General features: G+C 43.7%; 1 protein-coding gene across 1 annotated transcript in view; it reads left to right on the top strand.

Annotated features, from left to right (window-relative positions):
* Positions 1 to 1,920: 1,920 nt before the first annotated feature.
* C1QTNF7 (C1q and TNF related 7) overlaps positions 1,921 to 13,107 on the top strand; it is a 38,789-nt gene continuing 27,602 nt past the window's right edge. The window contains exon 1 of the mRNA XM_033060620.1: positions 1,921 to 2,208. The gene's annotated coding sequence lies outside the window, so the exon portion shown is untranslated. The remainder of the gene's footprint in view (positions 2,209 to 13,107) is intronic.

Genomic DNA, 13,107 nt, shown 5'->3' with positions numbered 1-13,107 from the left:
TGCTCAAATTAGTACTGTGGTTTAGATGTCCCTGCTGAATTCGACTCAGCTCAGCCCTCAGAAGTTAGGTATATATTCTGCTTGTCTCAAAACACTTCACAGAGCAGCAGGTCACAGGTCCCAGGCAGTTTTTGAAGTTTAGCCTCTCTCCTGTAGTTATGGACAGAAAGCTGGACCGGATCCCAGCACGCCCCACTCGCGGGAATGCTGCCTGCACCCTGGGCGTGTGCGAGCAGTCTCTGTGCCAAGCCTTGCTCCTACACACCAGGTCACAAGGTCTCCAACATCATAAAACAAGATTGAAAGTCAAAAATGCCAGCTATTTTCTAAAAATAGAAAAGATGAGCTGGGAGAGAGGCAGAAAATGCGTCCTTGCCGATGGTTTAGCAGCAGGGAAAGAGGTCCAGCAAGGCAGCTGACAACAGGCTCACCTCAGCATAGCTGAACAACAAAGCAAAAGATTTCAAACATGTATTTATTTTTTTTTTTAAAGGCAAATAATTTGAAATTCAAGATATAGGGTTTGATAGTGCCTCATATTTTGAAACTGTTAGCAGCGAAAAGAAAAGTGAAAACAACAGGAAGAGCTGAGAGGAGCCAAAACTAATTTATTGTGGAATTATTGTTTCAGTATACAACAAAGGAAATGGAAATAAATGGAAACTAAATTGAAACTGAGGTCTCTCTCATTCAACAAAATATATTGCTGCTACTAGTCAGCTACAATGCAGAAAGGCAATTTAATTACTAATAAACAACTTTGAAGTTATACTTGTGTTTTAGTGTCTTAATAGAACTTTAAAAAAAAAGCAACAATAACAGTTGAACCCAAGTCTTCAGGTTCAAGAAAAACATTGATAACACACATATAAAATGTGTAGGGAATTTTTTCAAGTCCATTTTTCGCACAAGAGGATAACAAAACAGATCATTTGATCACTCATCATTAAAAACTATTATTTCCTTGAACTCGAAATGCTTATTAAAAGTTTTAAGGGTTTTTTTGTTTGTTTCTTTTATCTTGACATTTCATAAAACCACGAAAATTGAATTTGCAATATTTTAACGTTTGATTCTGGACTGTAAGCTTATTTTTCTTTTTCCCTCTTTTGCAACTGAATACAAGGGAATGAATGAGGACTTTGATTTCCTTTCTTATCTTTGCTACTCCTTTAATATGGTTTTTTTTCTTCTTCTCCATAAAACATCTGTCCTTATCGCCTGAGAATTATATAACTATGTTTCAACTATTGTCTTTAGTGTTGAAGATGTAATTTTAAAATGGAGCAAGCAATTCTTTTCCTTAAACCCTACATTTACCTATTTTCAGCCAGAATATCTTTTTGCTTTTGCTCTTTGTCTCACTAGTTGTTCTACCGAGGACCTGTTGCAAAAGTTGTGCTTGTTTTTATTAAGTTTCGTAAGTTTAAGTGGATAAAATGGAAGAAAGAGAGAAAAGAAAGTAGTAATCAGATCTTTCTTTTGAAGGAGAAAAAAAAAATCTGAAAACCACTATTTTGCTTTCAGGTGATTCATTGAATTTATGATATCTAAAATGTTAAACTTCAGTATGGGTTACATTTCCTGGCTGGAATACAGAGATTCATAGAAAATCGAGGTCTGAAATAGAAAGACAGCAGCAACCTCATCTGGAGCTCAAGGAACCTCAGCAGAGGGGACAGAGCTTGAGAGTGCTGCCACTTGGGAGCCAGGAACTGAAATAGAGAAGCCTGTCATCTTAGTTTTATTTTTGAAACATGTGAAGAAATGCAAAGCTCACCCCAAGCCCCGTTCAGTGCTGTGCCTGTGCTAGCAGCGCTGCTCCGTGCCCTCCCGGTGCACAGCACACATGCCACAGCTCCTGCGCTCTTATGTTACTGCTCAAGTATGCACTCAGCAAAGAGCCAGCAGATACACTAGATTTATTCTAGTTTGTTTGTTGAGGTCAAGGACTCCTTTTCTTTGGATTCAGCAGAGAGGGAACTCTTTCCTCATAGCACCAGACAGGCTTTCTGCTTTGCAGTCTACGGTCAGTGCGCAGCGCAGATAAAGGAACATCTGAGAGCACTTTTAAAGGATTTATCAATCCAAAGCACTGGTGAGCTATGTGCTGTCTCCAGTGTTAGCGTTAGGAGGCTTGCAACAAGGGACAGTATTTGCACTAAGTGCAAGCCAGAGGCTCCAGCTGCTGACACTTCTGCAAACCGTGTAAGTAAAGGGCTTCATTTTGCTGAAGGAAACTTTGTATGCTCTCGTAAAAACTCTGAGATAATCTAAACTTTAGATGAATTCCCTGATACTAGTAATGTTGTTATCCTGCTGTCCCTTTGAATAATGCATGTATGTCAGCACAATAGTTAAATAGCTTACCTTGTTTTGCTTGTGAGTATTGTGAAGAGCAGAATTTGTAGCACCTCGGGCAGGCTCTGTTTGCTTTTCTGATCGCTGACCATTCCTGTTCTGTTTGTGATCAGCACAGAGACCTTTCTGATTTCTCTGATTTCTTTGATTTCAAGGACAATGAGAAGCTTGCAGGGAAATGAAAAGGCTGTGCAAAGGAAAACAAGGACCATAAAAGTAGTTTATAAAGTCTTGTCAGTGAACCCAAAAGCGATGTGTAATCCTCATGTTGAACTTGTGGTCTGGTGAGACTTTATGTGCTTTATAGTGAGGTTTGAGGAGTCACAGATTATGGGACTAAGAGGAACATTAAGAAAAATTTTGATTGCTTTATAAACTGTAACTTCATGTCCATGCTTATATTTAAATTTGTCACTTTCTCTGTCTGGGGTTTATGGCAGGGGATGGATCACCTTTCTCTGAGCTTCACAATGTAACTTAGAGTAATAAAATATTTCCGTGTTTTCTATGTAGTTCACATACTTTTTGGCATCAACAGGCCTGGCAGAGAGCTGTTGAAATGCCAAATTTCTTTTCTTGTCTGTGAAGTTCTCCCTGCCATTTTGATTGCTGCCAGAATGTAGACATGGTGATAAATAAATGAAAGCTATATTAGATTCGCTGACTAGGTACAGGTGGTACTACCCTGAGACAGAAATTTCATGCACTTAGAATTGTCAGTGTCTACCTGTTCAGAGAGTCTCTAGCTCCCTTGTATTCCTTATCCAAAAAGCATCTGATCCCTGTGACTTTGCACATCCTATTTGGCTCACGCATTTTCCCACTTCCCAATAACTTTTAACAGGCCCTTTCCTCCAGGCCCACATGTCTGGAAGGTGCAAACCCTGCCCTCCAACCCTCACAGAGCAAACCCTGCCCTCCAACCCTCACAGTGCAAACCCTGCCCTCCAACCCTCACAGTGCAAACCCTGCCCTCCAACCCTTGAACCCCACCACATACCCACAGGTACCCAGCCCAATTTTATTTATTGCAGATATGCCACCACAATCACCTTACACCAGGTGCTCAGAGGGACATGGATGCTGTCCTAAATACCTTACCACGCCTCCCAGCCCTCCTCTCACCCTTCATTTCCATGGCAGTGCAGGATCTGCACAGGGAGAGGGGTGCTTTGAGGGAGATGCCCACAATTCTTTGAAGGCCATGGGAATGCCCTCTTGCTGCCAGCCAGGCAGTCAGAGCTGGGTGCCAAAACAGCAAGAAAATGACTAGATCTGCAGGCTGGGAGATGCAGTTTGCTGCTTCCAGGGATGCTGGGGAGTCACCCCCTGAGCGAGGACAGGGAAAGGCTCTGCAGAAAGAAGTGTTCAGGGTAATAAGGATCACATCTTGAAGGTGCACTGCCTGGAGCAGGTGAATGGGGCTAGTGTGAAAACCAAAATTCTCTGATGATGGAAGAAGAAGAGGTTGCTTTTCAAGAGTTTGGAGAATGAGAAAAAGTTAAATTTTCAGCAGAGATGGGTAGGAGCTGTTTTCTTTGTAATACAAAACTCTCTTATACCTGGCTGGTGCAACCACACTCCAGGGAGAAAATAGCAGTTTATTATAGTTTTTTAAATTTATGTATATTCATGTGTTCTCTTGGCAAATGAATCTTTTGAGTTCCAAAGCTTTTAGAACCTTTCATATAGTCCTTTGCTTTGAAGCAACAGATGTCAGTGATAAGCAGATGGTTCTGGCTTTGAATTTGAACATCTTTAAACATTTTGCGTATATTTTATGGTGAGGAATGCACTCTGTCTTGCTATGCAGAATTGATGCACTAAATGAAAAGTATCCATGTCTGGATGCTTGATGTCACTTCCTAGCTCACAAACCAATAAACCACATATTTTTCAGGATTATTTGTTATGAGATATTTTCATCTAATTATTCAGCTTCTGTTTTCAAGCTTGAAACAAACTGTGAAATGCTCTAATCTGATGCAAGCTCAAAGAGAACAAGCAACAAAAAGAGCCAAAGGAGCTGCCCCAGTTGTGAACTGCATTTCACTCTGATGTATCCTGTGAGCAGGCTGAAATCTTCCTCTTGCACAATTTCCCAGAGGAAATAATGCAGTGCCTATGGAAACAACTGAACAAAATCTTTTGATCTTTCTTACTCCAAACTTTCATTTTCAGGAGGTACAGCTACGAAATTTGATGAGTGGAAAATCTAAGAACATAAATCAGGAATAAATTTGGGGACAAAAATGGAAAGAAGAGATCTGGAATAAGAAAAAACCTAATTTACCTTCAAAGAAAAGAAATCATACAAACAGATTTCATCCAAATGGATTGGTATTGGGTATTAATTTGCTGTTCTAAAAAGTTCATTTCTCCCTCTCTGCCTGATTTTCAGTCCTGAAGAGTTTGTTTTTTAAAGAAATCACTGAAGACAATCTGTGATGTGCGAACTTTTTAAACTTTACTTAGTCAATCTTAAGAATGGGCTATTGCCCAGGCCTTATTACAGTAATTTCATGACCATAAGGCGCACCAGACTATAAGACACACCCCCTGGGAGTCACCAAAATTTGCAACTTTGTAGATCATATAAGGCGCACTGGACTATAAGGCGCACTTTTTTTTGCAGCAAGGATCCGCCCCCAGCTCCCCTCGCGCAGTTGCTGGCAGAGGCCCCGCCTCAACCCGGCAGCCATGGGCCCCCGGGCCCGCCTGTACCTGGCCGGGCCGGGCTATGCCCACTGCCGCTTCGTGCAGTGTCCCCGGGAACGGACTATGTCCGCCGCTGCTCTGTGCAGCATCCCCTGGGCCCTGCTGCTCCGGGAGTTCCCTGGCGCCCTGGCTGTCCCACGCGACCCTGGCGCTCCGGCAACCCGGCGCTGCCCGTGCACTCCAGGAGTCCCCTGGTGCTCCAGCAACCCTGCGCTGCACTGGTGCTCCAGGAGTCCCCTGGCGCCCCGGGTGCCCTGATGCCGGCAGGCTCGCCCCGTGCTGCCGCTGCCGCGATGCCAGGGGGCTCACCCCGTGCCACTGCTGCCCCGATGCCAGCGGCTTTCCCCCTCAACCTGGGCTGCTCCACCACCGCCAGCCTCCTCCCTGTGCCGGCACCGCCCCGATGCCGCCGGGCTCTCCCCGGTCCGGCGCTGGCCTGATGCCACAGCCAGGCAGGCTCTGCTCGGCTGGGGACTGTTGCGGGCTCGCACTTCCGGGGTGGCAAATGTCGCAACTTTGTACATCATATAAGGTGCACTGGACTATAAGGCGCACTTCCGGGTTCGGGGGAAAAAATTTTATTCAAAAGGGTGCGCCTTATAGTCATGAAATTACTGTAATTATGTTTATTTATTAATTATAATTATATAAGAGATGTTATCAGTGCTTATATCTAGTGCACCAACTTGACTTGGAAAAAGAGAAATGCCTCATTTCAACCAAGCTTTGGAGCTTTTGCCTCCATCTTTGAGAAGAATGGGACTGTTGAAGGGCCCTGGTGCTTAGGGGGTGCTAGGAGATCTCAGTGGTGATGCAGGACATGATCTTTCCCTCTCTTTTTTCCCCTTTTTCTCCAATTCTTCTTGTAACCTTTTCCCTTCTTACTTCTTCAGGGTACAGAATCTCCTAATGCCAGACTCTTCCAGAATACAGGTTTTCCTCAAATCAGCCTCTCCTTACTCCACAGCTCATGGTTGCTGTTCTGCCTTTGTGGAGTAAGAAGGCTTGGGATGGAGAAGGGGCCTGATGGAGACAGAATGCCCAGCACAGCTGGTGAGCCCAACTGTCCACATGTTTGGATTTCAGTGCCTAATCCCCATCTCTGCAGGTACAACTGAAGTCACCCACATGGAAGCAAAGCATGAAGGCTTAAGACCCTTGAAATCTGATGCCCAAGGCTAAGGGATGCTTTAATTACTGCCTTGCATGTAATTGCTGCCTAATGCTATGCATTTCCTGGTGATTTCCACACCCAGACATCTTCTGGGACTGGTCATTACCCAAAATAACTGTAGACTGACAAATGCGGTAGCTTGATAAAAGAGATCATTCCCTCCAGTTCCTCTTTGAAAGTTTTAAGATTTTTTCTCTATCCAATACTGTAGAGTTAAAAAAAAAAAAAAAAATTATTAAGGTGTTCTATTTTAGTACATTATTTGACAATATCAGGTTTTTAGGTTTAGAAATCTACATATAAATGAGGAGTTGTGAAAGTTTCTGATTGATGGCCTGTCTTTCTTTCTGACAATTCTAATTATTTAAGGACTGCAAATGTACAGTAATTTCACAATTACAAGCCGCACAGACTATAAATCGCATCTCCAGGTGTTGGCAAACATTTCGGTTTTTGTCCATAAATAAGCCGCACCTGAGTATAAGCCGCTCTGTCGTTTGCAGCGAGGACCCGCGTGCAACAAAGTTGCCAAATAGTAACAGAATCGCGGCAGGGCGGGGTTTACTGGCTCGGCTCGGGCTGTGCAGGCTTGGCCCGCTCGGGGCTGCCAACGGGGCCAGGTGGCCCAGCTCGATGGGGCCGCTCAGCGGGGCCGCTCGGGGCCAGCCGCCACTGCCACCGGGCTCGCTCACCTTGGCCCGGCGCTGCCCCGTGGTGGCAGGCAGGGACGGAGCCCGCCGGCACCCGCGGTGGCGGGCGGGGACAGAGCCCCCCTGCTCCCGCCGCGGCAGCGGAGGGCAGGGGCAGAGCCTGCCTGCTCCTGAAGCGGCAGGCGGGGGCAGGAGCCTCCCGCTTACCCCACGGGCCATGGGGATGGCATCACGGAGCCCCCGCCTCCTCCCCAAACTGTGGGGATGGCAGCACAGAGCCTCCCGCCTCTCCCCCATCTAAAGGAGGGAGCTCCCCCACCTCCCTCCCTCCCCCCGTGCTGCCGGCGCTGAGCTGGCCCCACCCGCCGCACAACACAGTAACCAATTTGTAACAATCGCGAAATCCTGGGTTTTACTGGCAGGTGCTCGGCTCGGCACCCTGGCTGGCACTTCCGGGGTTGTAAATTTTTCACATATTAGCCGCTCCTGAGTATAAACCGCATTTCCGGGGTGGGAGCAAAATTTTAGTCAAAATGGTGCGGCTTGTATTCGTGAAATTACTGTACTTCAAAAACCAGAGGCAGTATTTTGCTATTGACAGCAGCGTAGCTCAGAGAGTGGCTCTCCCAGATAAATCCTTGCAATATAAAGAGGTTATAATCTGATGTGTGATAGACTTAGACTTCTCTGGTGTCTGTCTCAAGACCTTTTTCTCTCTGTGAAGCCCCACTATCCCTTACTGTTCTGGTACAACACTTCAGCACATATGTATTTATTTTGCCACGTACCAACTCTCAGGCTTACAGACCTGAGGACTGAAACATGATTCAGTGACTGTGGAACTGAGATCGTACTAAAAGTCTGTGAAGATGCAGTAAACTGAAGGTAGTTTTCCTGAATTCTGGAAATATAACTCCATCTATGGCCACCCATAGAAAAACAGGTTCCTTTTAAAGAAGGAAAGAAAGCAACTTTTAATCCTTTCCATGGTGCTTTGTGTCTGCAACTTTCCCATAGGTTCAGAGGTAAAAAAACCCCCAAAAAAACAAACCTCCAAACCTGCTAGAAAGCTCTCAAAATCTAAGTGTTGTACAAGATAATCAGCAAAACTGACCATAAAGGACCCTAAGCAGCAAAATATCCCCAGCTGCCCAGTGTGAAGAGCTGAGAGCAGTCAGCAGTGATGTCTGTAGTGGAAAAGCTCCTGGTAGAGAAGGAAGCAGGGCAGTGATATTCCAGTCTGCAGGTGGAAAGCAAGTCTGGAAGCTGCCCTAAGCGAGCTGCTGCAGTGCAGGATTGCAGTGGGAATGTGGACTTCTTGTTGTGAAGCTGCAGGAACAAATATCATCATCCTTTGCTGTCAACTGATGTTCCTTCATGCAACTTATTTCTGAGGGACTGCCCATTTCTGAACTTCAGTGAAGTAACTTATAAACTTGATATCTTAGATGTAACTGGGGAAAAGAGTAAAGGAGAAAGGGGGAAGGGAAATCTGCTAGCGTTCATGTTCCAGAGAGGATTAATTCTGTCGTATTTGTAAGGTTTCCTCTGTGGCTTTTAAGTTATTTCCTGATATCTGCAATTACTTTCATGCAAGATCTGCATCCAGCTTTTTCTAAAATAATGTTGGAGCAGAACAAGTGATAAGTAAAACAATTTTTTCTTTGAATGTCATCTCTGTTTTTGTTTATCAGCTGATGCTCTAGCAAGTAGTTTCTGCCTTGAGGGACTGTTGATAGATAGTTCCTTGAGATAGCTCACTATCTTGGCTACCTTGCTCCTGTGAAGTCCTTTTAAAACACTGAGAAAAATTCCAGTGTTCAAATTGATTTTGGAACTTGTTGGTAGCTCAGATCCTTGACAGCACTGAAGGCGTGTGGTGGAGCATGTGGGCAAAGGTGACATTGCAGGGGGTCAAAAGAAAGCATTGTGACTTTGGGGGAGGTTTTTGGTAACATTCAGGAACCAGATTCAGTTTCACATGGTTGCAACAAGCAGGGCACTGCCAGCATGCCCAGATCACAGCCTCGGTGCGTGAACAACTCCCACCTACAGGCAGTCACCAGCCTGTCCCCTGAATCTCCTCCCTCAGAGGAAAAAGGCAATCCTACAGGATTACAAAAATTATTCACGGCACAAGAGAGCAACCAAATGAATGTCTGAGCATCCCAGGTGGGCAGAATAATCCCCACTTACAAAGCTGAAGATTTGGAAACATATGGCTGCTGTGTTGTTCTTCTCTTTAGAGAAAATGGTCTGTATTCATGGCCATTCCTCGATCAGGAAGGAAAATGTTCAGATTGTCTGGTCAAACTGGCTACTAGTGGTCATAGAACAAGGGAGCAAGAATCCATATTATCTGATAATTAAAATATTTTATCATTATAACTATTGCCAGATACCACATACACCTCAAATTTTTAACCTACAAATGCGGAGTCATCCTTCTTTTATTTATACCCACTTTTGAACATTTGTTAAATTGCCATTACGTAAGTGGAAATGAGAGAAAAAAACAACCACAACTTTTGGGGATTTCTGCTTAAATGATAGTAGTTAGAAGAGGAGAGACATAAATGGACATGCCTGTGGGGTTTGACAGGTGACCCAAATACAATATTTTTTAAGAACAGACATGAACTCAGCACATGAAGGGAAGAGTCACCCTCACAATTATCTTTCTAGTTAAAAAAAAATACATTTTCAGGTCAACAGCATGCAGAGATGCTTGAAGATGTTGCCAAAGACCATCCCAACTGTGCATGTGTGCTGTAAATATCATATTTGAAATTAGTCAGCAACAGCTATATCATCTTGATTTGCATGCTAATAAGATGATGTAGTGATGCTCTGGAGAGATGGATGCACAGTTAGCTGGCAATAAAATTTCTGGCTTTTCTGAAGTACTGAAATTTTAGGATTCTCAGGGGTGTATTTCTCTGACTTTGCACCTTGTCTCTTAAATAAAGAAACACCCCACTGTGGACACATCTATGATACCACTCTTCAAGGAGAAAGGGATGTCACACATTTCTTTCTGAAAACAGCAGGAGCAGAAACTAAGACATGGCCATTTTTTCATGCTATGTCAAGCTATGACAAAAGTTTGCACATTATCAGCCTTCTTATTCAGAATAAGGCTACCTTATGGTTGAGAACAAGCCACGTTTCAGGGCCTACTGGACCCTGAAACAGAGCACTAGACCCTGTTCCAGAAAAATATCAGTTCAGGGAGAAATATGAAATGCCTTATCATTGATAAATGTTGTTTCCAAGGCAATCTCTCTTTGAGCTACAGGGCCATTTCCAAAATGTGAAAGGATCCTGGCTCCTTGCAGACTAGGGAAGGATGTGAAAGTCCAGAGAGGCATCTCTGCACATGGGATGGAGATGGCTGTGGTCTCCCTCCTTGTGGCAGATAAAGCAGCTTATGGGTCTTTTGACATCTTTTCCCCTCAGTGAAGCACTTCCTCACTTTTTTTTTTTTCACCAAAAAACTGGAAAAACCCTTCCTCAGCATCTCATCACTGAGAGAACTGTTCAGTACAGGATTTTATAAATCATATCTTGCTACATTTATGGAAGTTATGACCCACGCTTGTGCAGTCAGGGCTGTGGGCATATTTACTTATACTGATTTCATTGTAATGCTAGATGGCTGCCCCTTGTTGTAATGAGGTCTTAAATTTTTTCCCTGTTGCTCTGAGCTGGTACTTTCCAGGTCATGGGAGTACTTTCCCTAAACTAACAGTGTGTTACACATTGCAGCACTGTTCTGTCTTTGAGGGCTCAGTGTTCACACAGGTGCCTAATGTCATTCTTGAAGATGATGCTCCAGTGCAGACAGGATGTTTGGCTGATTTCTGCTTCAGATGGCTTTTACCATCTTTTCTTTATTGCTGCCAGGGTTTTCTCTTGCTTCCCTGGGGACGCCAGATGCATCTAATGAGTCAGTTCCAGCTTCGAAGCTGAAACGGGTCATGGACAGCAGCCATGTGCTGTTCAGATTCTTGCATGGAAGGGAATTTCCTTTTTCTCTTGTTGGACCAATTCACTCAATAAGAACTTGTTTTAGATCAAATTGGCATTCCTTTTAGCTATCTCAAACCTCTGCTAACCTTATTCTTAATTCCAAGTTTTTACTATATTCTAAAAGAGGAGACTTGCCTTGAAAGAAAACTAGTGCCTTGTCAGTGTGCCTTGCTCCCACATAAGTGATAGGAAAAGAACTGTTTAAACACAAAAGTCACAGACTGTAGCTGGTGAAAAATTAGACAACAGTCAAAGGCATGCTTCTCCCCTGTGTTGCATAAGTAGATATATAATGTATAATGTACTGCAACATCACAGCAGGTCTCCCAAATTGAAAACAAAGAGGAATAAAAGACTGCCGTACCTTGGCTCTTAAATCCCTGAATGTGCTGCCTGTGTTGATTAGTTACTTTGATTTGTGCTTCCCTGCACAGCTCATTTTTCCCTTTAATAAGAGTTTGGCTTGTAAATTGTCACTTGCATTTGCACCAAACAGTGCAATTAGGCTGGAGTGACGGAATATATTACATTGTTTGTTTTCCATTATGTTTATTCCAGATGGTTTTTGTCACTGACTCTTTTTCTGAGCCAGGCTGTTAATAAACATAGGATAAATCTAATGAATAAATTTGCCTGCTTGCTACAGATCTGTGGTGGTGGCTGAGATGGAGTTGTGCTGCTGAGTAATGGGTTCTCAGAAAAACTATAGAAATGTCAATTTTTACATACTTATGAGAGGCAAACTGTGCCCATGGTTAGTGAGGGGTTAAAGAAGGTGCTTACGTTGTGGTTTTTTCCTTTAAAAGACATAGATTTAAAATTCAAACTGAGGTTATGATGAGTTCACAGTTGTGATGCTATATTGCTTCTCTGAACAAAGGAAGTGCTTTATGGTACAGTACAGAGTGAGTACCCATTTTCAGGCTTTTCATTTTCATAGCTCCTCTGTGGCCTTGAGTGGGCTGTTTGAGTTTCTGTCTTGGTTCCTGAATAAATACAGTAATTTCACGATTATAAGCCCACCATTTTGACTAAAATTTTGGTCCGAACCTGGAAGTGCGGCTTATAATCAGGTGCGGCTTATATATGGACAAAGAACAAAAAGTTGCTGTTTTAGTGTGAAGGACAGGTGTCTGCTGAGAAAGGCAGGAGCTTCTTTTTGAAATGGAGAATGTAAACCCCCTCCCTCCAAATTATTATAATTTTGAAATCAAGGGGCTTTCAGGCAAAGATATGGGAATTAGGAATAACAGTTCTTTACTAGGGAAATTGAAATAGAAATACAGTACTACAAAGAAACAAACTCCAAACCCTGACAAAGTCAGAGTACAACCTGACACCCCGTCAGGCAGGGTGTTGGTAGCAGTCCCATTAAATGGTGGCTGCATCCTCCTGCAGTGACAGATGTGATTCAGTTGAAGCAGTGCTCCTGTACAAGGTGCAGTTTCCTTCCGGAGGTCCAGTGATGATGTGGAGAAATCCAGTTTTCCCTCTGGAGTCCAGTGGAGAAAGGGGTTCCCTTAGTGTCCCAAAACCTCTGTTTTTATCTTGGTAAGAAATGTTGGGCTCTTCCCCCTGGCTGGAGCAACTTTCAATGGGATGAAGTAATTTTATCAGTCCCACAGTGGGACTCAATGGGCCATTAGCAGAAAATGAGTCGCTGGAGGGAGGATGGGTTGTGAAAAGATAAAGAACAATGCCCTGCCTGGTTTCAATGGATGGCCCATTAGCAGAATATCTGCCGTTGAGATAAGGATCACTGCCCCCACCCTCAACAGATGGTGATAGAATAGACACCTTTTATCACACTCTGTATTGTAACGTGTGGCTTATAATCAGGTGCGGCTTATGTATGGACAAAGAATGAAAAGTTGCCGACACCCAGAAATGCGGCTTATACTCAGTGTGGCTTATAATCGTGAAATTACTGTACTTCTTTCCTTCTTCAACCATCTTGTCTCTTCAAATAGAAGTTGTTAAAATTCCCTGACTAGGCTAGAGATGCAAAATCGATTTTAGAGAAAGAACTGGAACATTTTGGAGAAAACATATGGGATAAAGAAGAAATGTGGATGTCTACAGGGCACAAGAGCTTGTTTTAATCTGTTCACTTGCCAAAGTGGTGTTGACTGGGAAAAAATGAACGCTGTGACGGCAGGTCTTGGAAAAGTC

The sequence above is a fragment of the Catharus ustulatus genome, chromosome 5 (assembly GCF_009819885.2).
Source record: "Catharus ustulatus isolate bCatUst1 chromosome 5, bCatUst1.pri.v2, whole genome shotgun sequence".
Taxonomy (NCBI): domain Eukaryota; kingdom Metazoa; phylum Chordata; class Aves; order Passeriformes; family Turdidae; genus Catharus; species Catharus ustulatus.
This window is presented reverse-complemented; position numbering and strand designations above follow the sequence as displayed.